This window comes from Hyperolius riggenbachi, chromosome 12, assembly GCF_040937935.1.
Source record: "Hyperolius riggenbachi isolate aHypRig1 chromosome 12, aHypRig1.pri, whole genome shotgun sequence".
NCBI classification, from domain to species: domain Eukaryota; kingdom Metazoa; phylum Chordata; class Amphibia; order Anura; family Hyperoliidae; genus Hyperolius; species Hyperolius riggenbachi.
Genome location: NC_090657.1, coordinates 89,529,994 through 89,547,155, shown reverse-complemented (window position 1 = coordinate 89,547,155; position 17,162 = coordinate 89,529,994). Strand labels below are relative to the sequence as shown.

The window sequence follows — 17,162 nt, the reverse complement described above, 5'->3', positions numbered from 1 at the left end:
CAGCATAGGTAGCTACAGGTGCCCCTTAGCATTAGGTAGCCAGAGGTAGTGGTACCCTAGGTATTAAGTAGCTAGTAGTGCCCTCAACTGAAGGGAAATCTGGTCAGTGGAATTCTGAGAGCTGGGTGAGTAACCTCACATTTACTCTCTGTTCAGGACTCTGCATAGGGAAGGAGAGAGAGAGAGAGGTACTCAAGGAGCAGAGTGAGCCGCCTTCCCATCACCAGGCATCTGTAGGCATGTGCCTACTGCGCCTTATGGTAAATCCGGCCCTGAGTAGCCTGAACTGCGGTACTCCAGTAGTGCGATGGTTACTATGGTAACACGTGCAGACACACTACTAGTGTACTGTGGGTCACTGTACTAGCATATCTCGCCTTACGTGCGGAAGTAATGGTAATATTGCCGTGCACTGTGCGATGTTTAATTAACCAGCTCTCTTAACCCCTTAACTTCTGTTTTCCAACTTAGATAGTCAACTATTTCCCCATTGATCAGTTTTGTGGACCATCTGTAGAACTAACTGTATATTTTACAAATATATGCATATATAGTATATTAGAGAGGTCCGAGGGTTGGCAGGCGAAGGCAGTGCATATCAACAAGGGTGCCGCAGAGACACGAGGTGCCACAAGCAATAAGTCACCCCAAATGATCACCCTCAAATATGAAGACCCCTAACATCCCTGCTTCTACGGCCAGAAGTGGCATATCAGTTAAAGTGGACCCGAACTCTTGCACAGGACAGAAGGAAAACAGAGAGAAATGCACCCTGTATGTATTTAGACAGTTTTGCCTAATTACCCCTCATCTGTGTGTAATCACAACTTGTAATTTGATCCCTCAACTGTGTCACATGACAGCCACACAGAGAGGCTAATTTGAAAGCACAGGATGTTAACAATATGTCTGCTTCCATGAAAGCAGGAAATAGATTTTTGCAGGACTTGTGTCAGCTGTAAAAAATATATAATTTTCTTTAAAGGTTATTATGCTGATGCGTGAAGGGAACCCGAGGTGGACATTTTTCTTTAAAAAAAAACATGCTACCTGACCTGAGGGATAGCCAGATCAGGTAGCGTCAATTTTCGCCACACCATGTCACTCCCATATCCTGTAATCGCTGACTTTAAAATAAAAAATGGCTGCAACCCCTGGGTCACGACGCTGCAGCTCTGGCTTTGTGTGTCTCAACACAGAGCAGATAGGTGGGGAGAGGCGTGCCAGAAGCGTGGAAGGGGCGAGGGAGAGGCAGAGCTTGCCAATTAGAGCTGGGGAAGGGGCGTTTCTAATGCTAGAGTGGAGATTTTGCAAAAGTACCTCTCCTGCAAGGGAAACCTCCTCCCCCGTAAATTGCCAACAAGCTGCTTGTCACCAATTTTGGGTGGTCACAGCACGGGGGGGGGGGGGGGGGCGGCTGAAAGCAGCGAGAGGGGACACAGAGGCAGGACATAGAGCAGGGAACATACCTCTGTGTCCCATCTGCCCTCCCCTATGCCGCCTCGGGTATACTTTAACATTGAATATTTTAAAGTAAACCTGAGATGAGCCAAAAAAAACTTTTATACATACCTGGGGCTTACTCCAGCCCTCCTCGCCGTCCTCCTCCGCCTCCCGGATCCTCTGCTGTGGGTCCTGATAATGTCCCTAGTCAGGGCTTACTGCGCATGCGGGGCCCGGCCACGTACACCCCATCACACTGTCGACGCCAAGAGAGTTCTGCGACTGCACAGGCGCAGAACACTCCCGGCGGCAAGAATGCGACGGAAGAGCGCGCAGGGCCGGACTGTGCCTGCACCAACTGGCGCCGACTTGGGAAATCTCTTGGGACCCATAGCGGAGGAGGACGGTGAGGGGCCGTTCAGCCTGAAGGGAGCTTTTAAGCTACTTTTTTTTTCCGCTGTTCATGACCGATTCATTAATTGGCTATATTTGTGAACAGACCAATCTATGTGCCCATGCCTCAAAACACTCTGGATGAGCTTAAGGCCGCTATCGATGCATCCTGGGCCTCCATAACACCTGAGCAGTGCCACAGGCTGATTGCCTCCATGCCACGCCGCATTGAAGCAGTCATTTCTGCAAAAGGATTCCCGACCAAGTATTGAGTGCATAAACACATAATTATTTGAAGGTTGACTTTTTTTGATTAAAAAACACTTTTCTTTTATTGGTCGGATGAAATATGCTAATTTTTTTGAGATAGGAATTTTGGGTTTTCATGAGCTGTATGCCAAAATCATCAATATTACAACAATAAAAGGCTTGAACTACTTCAGTTGTGTGTAATGAATCTAAAATATATGAAAGTCTAATGTTTATCAGTACATTACAAAAAATAATGAACTTTATCACAATATCCTAATTTTTTGAGCAGAACCTGTATCTATATATCTATATATATATATATATATATATATATATATATATATATATATATATATATATATATATATTTTTTTTGCACTTTGATTACCTTCCAGCAGGGAACACACTTGACTGTTTTCGTACGCGTTTTCTGCACAGAAAAACTGAGAACGCATGTTATTCAATGGGCTAGTTCACACTTCATGTGTTTTTCGCACGCAGAAAAAAAACTGACATTCTGCATCATGACTTCATATTTTGTCAGTTTTCTGTATCAATTACATTAGCTGCTGGGAAAAAAATGTGCACATTTTCCTGCATAGAAACACACTCGGTGTACAGAAAAAGTATGCAAAAAAAAAAACCGCGTGCAGAAAACAAGAGACAAGTGTGTTCCCTGCCATGTTTTCATGCGCGTTTTCTGCACAGAAAAATTGAGAACTCATGTTAATCAATGTGCTAGTTCACACTTAATATGTTGTTCGCGCGCAGAAGAGAAACTGACATTCTGCATGATGACTCTGCACATTTTGGCAGCTTTTGAACTCTAGCACGTTTGAGAACCACCCTCTGGAATCTGGCATGGCTGACGACCACTCTCTGGAATTTGACCCTTGGCATGGCTAACGGCCACCTTCTGACCTATGGCATGGCTGGCAAACATCCTCGGACCTCTGGTATGGCTGCCGAACACTTTCTGACCTCTGGCACGGATTCCAACCACCCTCTGGCTTCCACGCTTCTAAAGGGGTGAGTACCAATGTGTTTGTGTTTATAGACCTTGCTGGACTACACAATCTGTTCATAGTATTCACAATCTGTTAGCTCTCATACTATGTGGATGAAGTAAAATTGGCCATCATTGGCCAATGAAAAGTCAATGTGTGTAGCAGGTTTTACAAATCGTTGGTTGTCACGATAAAAAATGTCAGTGATATATATTATACTAATGAACTAGGTCTGTCTCGGCGCGCCTGCCACGTGCATGCGCACACCCGCCCGTCGCGCACGTCCGCTACACGTGCACCCGACACGTGCACGCGCGCACCTGCCTGTCTCCTTGGCCCCGTCCCTCTCCTCCTTTCTGTGTGAGGCTGGGTCCGTGCTGCGCACATGCGCAGTAGTAAAAATCACGGACCCAGCTACACAGAGACAACTGTCCCTGCTGTACGCAGTTGCTTATTATTATATAGGATAGGAGACACACAGTGATATTTGAGAAGTGAAATGAATTTTATTGGATTTATAGAACGTGTGCAATAATTGTTTAAACAAAATCAGGCAAATGTATACATTTGGGCACCACAAAAAAACAAATGAAATCAATATTTAGTAGAGCCTCCTTTTGCAGAAATTACAGCCTCTAAACGCTTCCTGTAGGTTCCACTGAGAGTCTGGATTCTGGTTTAAGGTATTTTTCACCATTCCTCTTTACACAACATCTCTAGTTCATTTAGGTTTGATGGCTTCCGAGCATGGACAGCTCTCTTTAACTTACACCACAGATTTTTACTCAATTATATCCAGGTCTGGGGACTGAGATGTCCATTACAGAACATTGTAAGTGTTCCTCTGCATGAATGCCTTGGTGGATTTTTTTTTTTTTTTAATTTCTTTTTATTGACTCAAAATGAAAAGCATAGAACATAGAAACAAAACATATGACAAACCGGACACATTCCTGTTAAAAAAGTTTGTTACAATGTCATAAATACACTTATATCAGAGCAGATTAATAACATCGTTTCTCAATCGCCTTGGTGGATTTTAAGCAGTGTTTAGGGTTGTTGTCTTGTTTAAAGATCCAGCCCCGGCGCAGCTTTAGCTTTGTCACGATTCCTGGACATTGATCTCCAGAATCTGCTGATACTGAGTGGAAGCCATGCGTTCCTCAACTTTGACAAGATTCCCAGTCCCTGCACTGGTCACATAGCCCCACAGCATGATGAAACCACCACCATATTTTACTGTAGGTAGCAGGTGTTTTTCTTGGAATGCTGTGTTCTTTTTCCTCCATGCATAACACCCCTTGTTTTGCCCAAATAACAAAATTTTTGTTTCATCAGTCCACAGCACCTTATTCCAAAATGACAGCAAGGCTTGGTGTACAGAGGCGCCAGAGTAGAATAAAAACGTTTAAAAACCGTCTAAAAGAGGGGGATGTTCAGGTGGACTTACCTCCCTCAAAAATATAAAACTCAATTGAGTCACAATATATCAATACAAAAATATTTTATTGAACTCCACTTAGTGCAAGGCGTTTCGCAGGTGTGGTCCTGCTTCATCAGGCAAACAGGAGTATAACTCAATGGGTCTAGATGCAGGAGTGAGCGCCTCACGGCTACCACTTGTGCCAGCTTCTCCTGACCATAACATGCACCTAGGTTTAGAGGACAATTGATCCTCTTGTGTTCCCCTTGTACCTCTTTTGTACCACTTTTGTCCCCCTTGTACCTCATGGGCTTGCTTCACTAAGACAAATAGCACACCTTATCAAAGTTAGCACGCTTTATCAAAGTTAACATGCCTTATCAGAGTAGCATAGCGAGCGCTACGAACCCGCAGGGGCTCAGGGCAGGACGAGTGGAGCTATTGTCATTTCCAATTAGCAGGCATAAGTTCGCTATGCTACTCTGATAAGGCATGTTAACGTTGATAAGGCATGTTCACTTTGATAAGGCGTGCTATTTGTGTTAGTGAATCAAGCCCCTTATGTTCCTGTGCCTTGTTATGTCCCTCCTCTGTCCCTTGTACCTCTTGTGTCCCCATTGTGTTCCACTTGTACCTCTTGTGCCCCCCCGGGTCTCCCTTGTACCTTTTGTATCACTCTTTTGTCTCCCTTGTACCTCTTTTGTCCCCCTTGTACCTTTTGTGACCCCTCTCCTCCTGTTCTTTCTCAGCTCTGTGCACAGTGCAGATTAGAATTGCGCAGGGAAGCAGCAGCGCATGTCTCAATTGCTCCGGCACCTCCACGCAATGGGCGACATCTCCTTCCCCTGGTGACGGCTTCTCCTGATGGCATCATTACACATGGCAGGCACTAGGGGAAGCCTTGAGGGAGCGAAGACTTCCCTCATTGCATGGAGGCGCCTGGAGCAGGTGAGACATGCGCTGCTGCTTCCCTGCACATTACTCTGCACGCTCGGAGAAAACAGGACATGAAGTCCCTGAAAGGTAATCCTGATGTGTCGGCAGTCATTTATATCGGCAGGCGTTTGTAGGTCGTGAACTGCCTGTATTCAGTCCATAATAAGCACTGACTTTTTCTCCCCACTTATGGGGGTTAAAAAGTGTGTCTTATGGTTCCAGAAATATGGTATATTGTCAGACGCAAGGTAATGTGTCAGTGTGAAAGTGACTTGTTTATACCACGGGTGGAAAAAGGGCATAATGCTTCGCTGCCCTTGGTTAAAAACGGGTAAGGCTATGTTTACAGTGGTCTGTTGTGGTGCAGTGTAATAGCCACTTTGTAACGCACCTTTCCGCATTGCAATGCACCACCTATGCGATATTCACAGTGTGGCGGGTGCGGTGTAATGGCGTGCAGTATCCCAATGCACTGCATGCAGTTACCACAAAACACGTGCGATAACAGTGACAGTGAAGCATCCTTTTCAATGACTATATCTTCACTGTATGCGACGCAATGGTTGGATAACTCTCAGTACACTTTAACATTCCATTGCGTTGCATCCCTGCTGCACAAGGAATGCAATGCAACGGCCAACTGTGAACCTATAGGTTTCCACCACACCCAAATATCACCATTTTCCACATGTGAAAAACTGACAATCATCATCTAATGTTTTTATCATGCGCAGGAAAAACCTACTATCCAGTTGCATTTTTCCAGATAAAGAGCCAGTGTCCACCCTGTGCCTGTTTTTTTTTTTCTAAAAAACATATTGTTTATCTATAATATAATGTGCTACAATGTCTGAACCATGCATAGAAACTTTTTTTGAAACCAGTGCAGCCAGGTTATCTTTATTTAGTACCCATGGTAGTCTACTACCATCACCTCACACAGTGGCAATACTCACCCAGTGGATCACCATTAGTAGACTTGTGGATAGTTATGTTACACAATGTTAGGAAGAGCCTCGTGGTCACAATAGATATGTTGATGTAACAATATCCTGATCCTGGATCATTGACAGGAAAATACTCCTAGATTTTCAGGACCCTGCTGATCACGGCACTAGTTGGTGCGGGCGCTTCCAGGGTGTGGAGTCTAAGTGACCATCGGTCCTCACCAGAGCACCTAGCAGGTGATGAGCTACTTTGCTGCCAAGTGGCCACCAGGTCATGACCCCTGGGACCGCCCCACCGGTGACGGTAAGAATTGCTGTGGGGGAAGGAGATACAGGAAGAGGGAATTCGAGGGTGGACTGGAGAGTAGGAAAAATGGACTGGAACAGGACTGGTTGGACTGAACAGACTGGATTGACAGAAAGAGACAGGACAGGACAGATTATTCTGAACGATTCTGACTGGCTGGACAAGAAGGACTGGATATGACAGACTGGACTGACAGGAATTGACAGGACTGACTAAACAGGACTGGTTGGACAGGACGATAGAAAGGTGAGTTAGTTGTCACCCTTTTCCTTACTCCCTTGTTAGTTGGCTAACTCCCCATTTGATGAGGCAGGGGCCCACATTTTACACCACAGTTTACAACACAGGAACTCTGTTAGTTGATCATCTCTTTCTATACCGGGACAGCCACTAATGGAAATACAGAGCTCTGTGCTACCAGACCCCTGCCTCTAGCAGACATTGCGCTAGCCTGGTTATATGCTGGATTTAACATTACACCACTATATTACAGCTAAATCCAAAGGCCATTATTCGATACTCATCCTTTTTGATCTGTCATCAGTGTTTGATACTGTTGAGCCAAGCCTTTCTCCCACAGATACTTTCATCTGTGGGTATAAAGGGCCTGGATATCATCCTTTCTCTCTGGAAGGTCTTTCACAGTCTCTTACTCGGATCAGATCTCTTCTCCACATCCTTTGTCTGTGGGGGTACCTAAAGGCTCTGTCTTTGGCTCCCTTCTCTTTTGCATCTACTTGTAAGAACTTGGCAACTTAATCAACTCATTTGGTTTTCGATACCACTTATATGCAGATGATACACAACTGTACTTCTCAGCCCCAGACCTTAACTTCCTCCTCACGCATGTTTCTGACTGCTTGTCTGCTATATCCTCTTCCATGACCTCTCACTTCTTAAAACGTAATATGAGTAAAACTGAACTAATCATTTATCCCCAGTCTCTGTCCACCGCCCTGCCTGATTTAACAAAAACATTTTAATAACACCCCTATAACTTTCACAAATAGTTCACAAAGCACGTTGCTTAAGCATAATATTTGATCCCTCTCTCATGTGTTTATCACATTCACTCCATTAACAGCTCCTGTCCTCTCCAACTCAAAATCATATCTCGCATCTGACCTTTAGTTACTCAAGACACAACTAAAATGTTAGTACATGCTTTCATAATATCTTGTTTGAACTTTTGTAATACCCTTTGTATTACATACTACACCATACCGGGCTCTCGGTGTGCCTTGAATCCATCATGTTACATTTGTTGCTGTAATTACCAATTCTATATTTTGTACCAGTGTCTATATTTGGTATACACCAATGCCTGTATTATTACCCCATGTTTTGTTTCTTAAAGGGAACCGGATGCGAGGAAATTATTTAAAATAAACTCATGATGTAGCTGCAAATGAATATTCCATACTTACCTCTCTGTCAGTTCCTCTCAGAAGCTCACAATTTTCTTCCTACAGTACTCCCTTCCAGTTCTGACTTTGTCAGAACTGAAATATACCAGTTGCTGTCAGTTATATATCAGCAGCTGTCAGTTACAACTGAATGTGCAAGGTAATGACCATGTTTCCCTATGGCTCAAGTTTAACAGTGTGCTAACCAGGAAGCTATTATGGGGTAATGGGCATTTTTAAAATGGAGGACGGAGAATTTCATTGATCACACTGGACAAATGGGACACAGAAGAGGAGAAAGAGATTGAGGAGTGGACTACACAGGTGGTAAGTATGACCTGTGTATGGTTATTTTGACTTTTTAATTTCAGTTCAGGTTCTCTTCAATCTGTTCAGCACCTTGGATTATGTTGATGCTTCATAAATTGATAATGATAATACTCTTCCACAACTGCAACTCATTTTATTTGTGGAATACATATACACATGGTTTAACCAGTTCGGCCTTTCTGGACGAGCTTTCTCGTCCAGAAAGGCACTGCTGCTTTCAATGCGTGGTGCGCGCGCGCGCACCTGCCGCTAGCCCCCCGATCAGTGAATGGGAATATAATTCCCATTCACCGATCTAACTTCCCCGCAGAAATACCGACGCTTTCTCTCCAGAGAGCGTGGTATTTCTGCCCCCAGTAAACAACTCCTCTGAATTCTGGTTCCTGGATGCGAGATCGTTCGCATCCAGGACTTTTCTCACTGTGGCTATCTTGTGGCCAAATAGTAAACTGCACCCACATACATTTTTAATTAAAGAATTTGCTTATTTTACATGTAAAATAAGCAGTTTCCCTCCCACACCAAAAATTACCCACATACATTTTTTATTAAAAAAAAAATAAAAAAAATACAATTAAAAAGAAAAAAAAACATAAATAGTTGCCCAAGGGTCTAAACTTTTTAAATATACATGTCAAGAGAGTATGTTATTATATTATTTAAAATTATAAGCTTATAAATAGTGATGGACGCAAATTGAAAAAATGCACCTTTATTTCTAAATGAAATATCGGCACCATAAATTGTGATAGGGACATCGTTTAAATGGTGTAATTAACGGGACAGATGGGCAAATAAAATACATGGGTTTTAATTATGGTCGCGTATATTAATTTCAAACTATAATGGCCAAAAACGGAGAAATAATGAATTTTTTTCATTTCTTTCTTAAGCTTCCTGTTAAAATGGATTTAGAAAAAAATAATTCTTAGAAAAATGTACTACCCAAAGAAAGCCTAATTAGTGGCGGAAAAAACAAGATATAGATCAATTCATTGTGATAAGTAGCATTAAGTTATAGGCGAATGAATGGGAGGTGAACGTTGCTCGGATGCATGAGATTTTCGGCACTGCGGCGCTGTACTGATTTCTTATGTTTTGTGGTGTCCCTCTGTATGAAGCCTAGTAGAATGAAAACATTTGATTCTAGACCCCGGAATTCATCAGCAATGGGATTATTGACTAAAATCCCTCTACAGAGAATGATCGCAGTTGATCTTCCCCATGGAGGCAACCTCTGTAAACCATAGTGATCTTATCAGTTTTATTTTGCTTTAAGGCTCCCTGCACACTGCAAATCCGTTTTCCGATTCCGATTCCGTTTCCGATTCCGATTCCGATTTTCCTTGAATACATTCAACAGAAAAACGGATCAAAAAACGCAGCATGCAGTTAAGATTAAAAATCTGAATCGGAATCGGATGTAAAAACAGATTAAAAAGCGGAATCGGAATCTGAAATGCATGCAGTGTGCAAGAGGCCTAAAGGATACCCGAAGTGACATGTGACATGATGAGATAGACATGTGTATGTACAGTGCCTAGCACACACATAACTATGCTGCGTTCCTTTTTTTTCTTTCTCTGCCTGAAAGAGTTAAATATCAAGTATGTAAGTGGCTGACTCAGTCCTGACTCAGACAGGAAGTGACTACACTGTGACCCTCATTGATAAGAAATTCCCCTTTTTATCGCTTTATTGCTCTCAGAAGCCATTTTCTGGGTAACAGGCTTCTCATTGTATAAAAGTTTATTAATAGGCATTTTATAGCAAATATTCTGCTTACCAAGTTCTTCGCCCCTTGTAAAACGTATTGTTTTGGCCTTCAGCCACTGGTCTGTGGAATGCAATGTTGTAAATAGCGTCCTCCAGATGTTTCGGATTCTTCCAGAGCCCTGTTTCAATAGGAACCTTTTGCTGGTTTCACGTTTTCTTATGAATCAGTTACATTAAGCACCCCTAAAAGTTTTGAATTAATTTCCTGCCTAATTATGCACATAAATTAGCAACTTTGAACAAACTAGTGCATACATCTAATTTGGTATTATGAAATGTTGTCCCCCGTAGCATGCGCGCACGCGAACAGGGAGCGACAGCTCCCTGCCGGCGACAGCTGTCCACACGTCTCGCCAGAAAGGCAGAGACGCGGTGGAAGCTGTTTGTGAATGGAGCATCCCGCGGCCGGATGCTCTATTCACTCGCGTAGGTCTCCTGTCGCTAGCCCGCGTACTCACGCGGGACTAGCGACAGTTCCGGCGAAGTCGCGGCGACAGCTGTAGCCGGCAATTGAACATGTCAATCGCCTGGCGACAGCTCCGACGGGCGACGGTTCGGGGCGCGCACGCTATACACATGGGCGACCTGTCGCCGCAACACGCGTGTGCCACGTGGCTGCGGCGACGGCCGTACCCCGTGTGTATGGGGCTTAAAAGCGACTCTGAGCACCTCTCATGGGTATGCCTTTAAGACTCTGACCAGTACTGCAAAGTACTTAAAAGATGCTGTAGCGAGCGGCGGGGTTACCGCCGCGGCGGAGAGCGGCGTGACCGCCGCTTCCGTCCCCACCACTCAGGCATGCAGGGCGTCTCGGTCGGGTTTCTCGGCCACGCACAGACTCAGGGCTACGCGCGCGCCCAGCGGCAGGACCTTTATTCTCTGAGGAGACGTGTCCGCTGACCTGCGGGTCGGCTGACGTCAGTGAGAACGCTCCTCTTCGCTGATTGGCTGAGAGCTTGGGGTGGGCTCTTGGAGACACCTTAGTGTATTTAAGCTTTGCAGATTCACTCGCAAGTTGTCTGTTGTTGCGAATACTTCGTGTTAGCGCTCAGACCTTTGATAGCTGTAATCAGTAGTGAAAAACATATTAATTGTATTTATCTGTGTATGATTTTTTGCCTGTTCTGACTATTCCTTCTGCCTCACGATTCTGTACCTCTGCTTATCTGACCTTGTTGCCGACTTCTTGCCTGAAACTTTACTCTGAGCCTGTCTTACGATTCTGTACCTCAATCTGCTCGGTTGTTGCCTACCTGATCTGTCTGACTATTCTCACTCACCAGTGAGCCCTCACCACTGGTGAGGTTACCGTTGAGCCTCTATCAGCAAGTTACTGTTTGCACCAATCACTACACTTGTGCAATAAAGTTTGTCATTACTAATTTATTTATCTGTATTATTTGTGATACTGCAGATCACCAAATAATCAGATATCTGAAGTTCCGCTGACACTGCGGTGTTACAGATGCATACCTTTCTGTAGCTTGTGCTCTCCTCTTTCATTTGATGCCTGAATTGCCGTTCTAAATAGTGTTCGTTCAATCTCAATTTAACCACTTAAGGACCGCCCCCAGCCGATGGGCGGCGGCAAAGTCCGGGCCCAAACGACCGCAATACGCCCATCGGCGGGGGCGGCTGCGGGAGTGGCTATGCGGCGATCGCGTCATTCGTGACGCGATCAGCCGCCGGGGACTGGCTCCGCCCACCGTTCGCTGTAACCCGCCGGCCGTTCGGAAGCGCCGGCGGGTTACTAGCACCCGGATCGCCGCTGCACGTATGTATAATAGGCTTTGTATTGTATACAAAGCCTATTATACTGGCTGCCTCCTGCCCTGGTGGTCCCAGTGTCCGAGGGACCACCAGGGCAGGCTGCAGCCACCCTAGTCTGCACCCAAGCACACTGATTTCCCCCCCCCTGCCCCCTGATCGCCCACAGCACCCCTCAGACCCCCCCCTGCCCACCCCCCAGACCACTGTTTGCACCCAGTCACCCCCCTAATCACCCATCAATCACTCCCTGTCACTATCTGTCAACGCTATTTTTTTTTTAGTCCCTAATCTGCCCCCTACTCCCTCCTGATCACCCCCCACCCCTCAGATTCTCCCTAGACCCCCCCCAGACCCCCCCCCCCCGTGTACTGTATGCATCTATCCCCCCTGATCACCTGTCAATCACCTGTCAATCACCCGTCAATCACCCCCTGTCACTGCTACCCATCAATCAGCCCCCAACCTGCCCCTTGCGGGCAATCTGATCACCCACCCACACCAATAGATCGCCCGCAGATCCAACATCAGATCACCTCCCAAGTGCAGTGTTTACATCTCTTCTCTCCTCTAAACACCCACTAATTACCCATCAATCACCCATCAATCACCCCCTATCACCACCTGTCACTGTTACCCATCAGATTAGACCCTAATCTGCCCCTTGCGGGCACCCAATCACCCGCCCACACGCTCAGATTGCCCTCAGACCCCCCCCTTATCAATTCGCCAGTGCAATATTTACATCTGTTATTCCCTGTAATAACCCACTGATCACCTGTCAATCACCTATCAATCACCCCCTGTCACTGCCACCCATCAATCACCCCCTGTCACTGCCACCCATCAATCAGCCCCTAACCTGCCCCTTGCGGGCAATCTGATCACCCACCCACACCAATAGATCGCCCGCAGATCCGACATCAGATCACCTCCCAAGTGCAGTGTTTACATCTCTTCTCTCCTCTAAACACCCACTAATTACCCATCAATCACCCCCTATCACCACCTGTCACTGTTACTCATCAGATTAGACCCTAATCTGCCCCTTGCGGGCACCCAATCACCCGCCCACACCTCAGAACGCCCTCAGACCCCAGCCCTGATCACCTCGCTAGTGCATTGCTTGCATCTATTTCCCCCCTCTATTCACACCTTGAGACACCCATCAATCACCTCCTGTCACCCCCTAGCACACCTACCCATCAGATCAGGCCCTAATTTGCCCCGTGTGGGCTCCTGATCACTCGGCCAAACCCTCAGATCCCCCTCAGACCCCCTTCCGATCACCTCCCCAGTGCATTGATTGCATCTATTTTCCCCTCTAACCGCCCCCTGAGACACCCATCAATCACCTCCTGTCACCCCCCTAGCACTCCTATCCATCAGATCAGGCCCCAAACATCCTGTCATCTAAGAGGCCACCCTGCTTATGACCGGTTCCACAAAATTTGCCCCCTCATAGACCACCTGTCATCAAAATTTGCAGATGCTTATACCCCTGAACAGTCATTTTGAGAAATTTGGTTTCCAGACTACTCACAGTTTTGGGCCCGTAAAATGCCAGGGCAGTATAGGAACCCCACAAGTGACCCCATTTTAGAAAGAAGACACCCCAAGGTATTCTGTTAGGTGTATGATGAGTTCATAGAAGATTTTATTTTTTGTCAAAAGTTAGGGGAAATTGGATTTTTATTGTTTTTTTCACCAAGTGTCATTTTTCACTAACTTGTGACAAAAAATAAAATCTTCTATGAACTCACCATACCCCTAACGGAATACCTTGGGGTGTCTTCTTTCTAAAATGGGGTCACTTGTGGGGTTCCTATACTGCCCTGGCATTTTAGGGGCCCTAAACCGTGAGGAGTAGTCTAGAAAACAAATGCCTCAAAATGACCTGTGAATAGGACGTTGGGCCCCTTAGCGCACCTAGGCTGCAAAAAAGTGTCACACATGTGGTATCGCCATACTCAGGAGAAGTAGTATAATGTGTTTTGTGGTGTATTTTTACACATACCCATGCTGGGTGGGAGAAATCTCTCTGTAAATGGACAATTGTGTGTAAAAAAAAATCAAAAATGTGTCATTTACAGAGATATTTCTCCCACCCAGCATGGTTATATGTAAAAATACACCACAAAACACATTATACTACTTCTTCTGAGTACGGCGATACCACATGTGTGACACTTTTTTGCAGCCTAACTGTGCTAAGGGGCCCAAAGTCCAGTGAGTACCTTTAGGATTTCACAGGTCATTTTGAGACATTTGGGTTCAAGACTACTCCTCACGGTTTAGGGCCCCTAAAATGCCAGGGCAGTATAGGAACCCCACAAGTGACCCCATTTTAGAAAGGAGACACCCCAAGGTATTCTGTTAGGTGTATGATGAGTTCATAGAAGATTTTATTTTTTGTCACAAGTTAGCGGAAATTGATATGTATTGTTTTTTTTTCACAAAGTGTCATTTTCCGCTAACTTGTGACTAAAAAAAAAATCTTCTATGAACTCACCATACTCCTAACAGAATACCTTGGGGTGTCTTCTTTCTAAAATGGGGTCACTTGTGGGGTTCCTATACTGCCCTGGCATTTTAGGGGCCCTAAACCGTGAGCAGTAGTCTAGAATCCAAATGCCTCAAAATGATCTGTGAATAGGACGTTAGGCCCCTTAGCGCACCTAGGTTGCAAAAAAGTGTCACACATGTGGTATCGCCGTACTCAGAAGAAGTAGTATATTGTGTTTTGGGGTGTATTTTTACACATACCCATGCTGGGTGGGAGAAATCTCTCTGTAAATGGACAATTGTGTGTAAAAAAAATCAAACAATTGTCATTTACAGAGATATTTCTCCCACCCAGCATGGGTATGTGTAAAAATACACCCCAAAACACATTATACTACTTCTCCTGAGTACGGCGGTACCACATGTGTGGCACTTTTTTGCACCCTAAGTGCGCTAAGGGGCCCAAAGTCCAATGAGTACCTTTAGGATTTCACAGGTCATTTTGCGACATTTGGTTTCAAGACTACTCCTCACGGTTTAGGGCCCCTAAAATGCCAGGGCAGTATAGGAACCCCACAAATGACCCCATTTTAGAAAGAAGACACCCCAAGGTATTCCGTTAGGAGTATGGTGAGTTCATAGAAGATTTTTTTTTTGTCACAAGTTAGCGGAAAATGACACTTTGTGAAAAAAAACAATTAAAATCAATTTCCGCTAACTTGTGACAAAAAAAAAAAATCTTCTATGAACTCACCATCCTCCTAACGGAATACCTTGGGGTGTCTTCTTTCTAAAATGGGGTAATTTGTGGGGTTCCTATACTGTCCTGGCATTTTAGGGGCCCTAAACCGTGATGAGTAGTCTTGAAACTAAATTTCTCAAAATGACCTGTGAAATCCTAAAGGTACTCATTGAACTTTGGGCCCCTTAGCGCAGTTAGGGTGCAAAAAAGTGCTACACATGTGGTATCGCCGTACTCAGGAGAAGTAGTATAATGTGTTTTGGGGTGTATTTTTCCACATACCCATGCTGAGTGGGAGAAATATCTCTATAAATAGACAATTGTGTGTAAAAAAAAATAAAACAATTGTCATTTACGGAGATATTTCTCCCACCCAGCATGGGTATGTGTAAAAATACACCCCAAAACACATTATACTACTTCTCCTGAGTACAGCAATACCACATGTGTGGCACTTTTTTGCAGCCTAACTGCGCTAAGGGGCCCAAAGTCCAATGAGCATCTTTAGGCTTTACAGGGGTGCTTACAATTAGGCACCCCCCAAAATGCCAGGACAGTGAACACACCCCACAAATGACCCCATTTTGGAAAGTAGACACTTCAAGGTATTCAGAGAGGAGCATAGTGAGTCCGTGGCAGATTTAATTTTTTTTTTGTCGCAAGTTAGAAGAAATGGAAACTTTTTTTTTTTTTTTTTTTCACAAAGTGTCATTTTCCGCTAACTTGTGACAAAAAATAAAATCTTCTATGAACTCACCATGCCTCTCACTGAATACTTTGGGATGTCTTCTTTCCAAAATGGGGTCATTTGGGGGGTATTTGTACTATTCTGGAATTTTAGCCCCTCATGAAACATGACAGGTGCGCAGAAAAGTCAGAGATGCTTGAAAATGGGAAAATTCACTTTTGGCACCATAGTTTGTAAACGCTATAACTTTTACCCAAACCAATAAATATACACTCAATGGTTTTTTTTTTATCAAAGACATGTAGCAGAATAACTTTCGCGCTCAAATGTATAGGAAATTTTACTTTATTTGAAAAATGTCAGCACAGCAAGTTAAAAAAGTAATTTTTTTGCCAAAATTCATGTCTTTTTTGATGAATATAATAAAAACTAAAACTCGCAGCAGCAATCAAATAGCAGCAAAAGAAAGCTGTATTAGTGACAAGAAAAGGAGGTAAAATTCCTTTAGGTGGTAGGTTGTATGAGCGAGCAATAAACCGTGAAAGCTGCAGTGGTCTGAATGGAGAAAAAGGCTCTGGTCCTTAAAGAGAATCTGTATTGTTAAAATCGCACAAAAGTAAACATACCAGTGCGTTAGGGGACATCTCCTATTACCATCTGTCACAATTTCGCCGCTCCCCGCCACATTAAAAGTAGTTAAAAACAGTTTTAAAAAGTTTGTTTATAAACAAACAAAATGGCCACCAAAACAGGAAGTAGGTTGATGTACAGTATGTCCACACATAGAAAATACATCCATACACAAGCAGGCTGTATACAGCCTTACTTCTGAATCTCAAGAGATCACTTGTGTGTGTTTACCTTCTGACCCCTTCAGCTCTCACCCACTGAAGTGACAGGCTTCCTGCAGACAGCTCTGCCTATGTCGTTAATTCCTCAGTATGTGACCTTCCAGCTCCTTTCACAGCCTAGGATTTTTATCCAGCTCTCTTCTATCACTGATAAGATAGCAGAGAAGCTGCTGGCTTATGTAAATAACACACACACTGGAGTGTGCATAGAGGAACAGATCTGCACGGAAGAGTTGGCAGCCTTCCAGACACAGGCCGACAAGTCTGACAGGGGAAAGATACATTGATTTATTACAGAGACTGTCATAGTATAAAGTGCTGCAGTAAGCCACAACACATTAGAATAGGTTTAGGAACTCGTAGGATGGTAGAAAAAACGTTGTAATTTT

General features: G+C 44.4%; 1 long non-coding RNA gene across 1 annotated transcript in view; it reads left to right on the top strand.

The window, feature by feature from the left end:
* LOC137541953 (uncharacterized) overlaps positions 1-17,162 on the top strand; it is a 147,988-nt gene that overhangs the window by 13,736 nt on the left and 117,090 nt on the right. The window contains exon 2 of the long non-coding RNA XR_011025312.1: positions 2,905-3,117. This is a non-coding gene — a long non-coding RNA (uncharacterized lncRNA). The remainder of the gene's footprint in view (positions 1-2,904; positions 3,118-17,162) is intronic.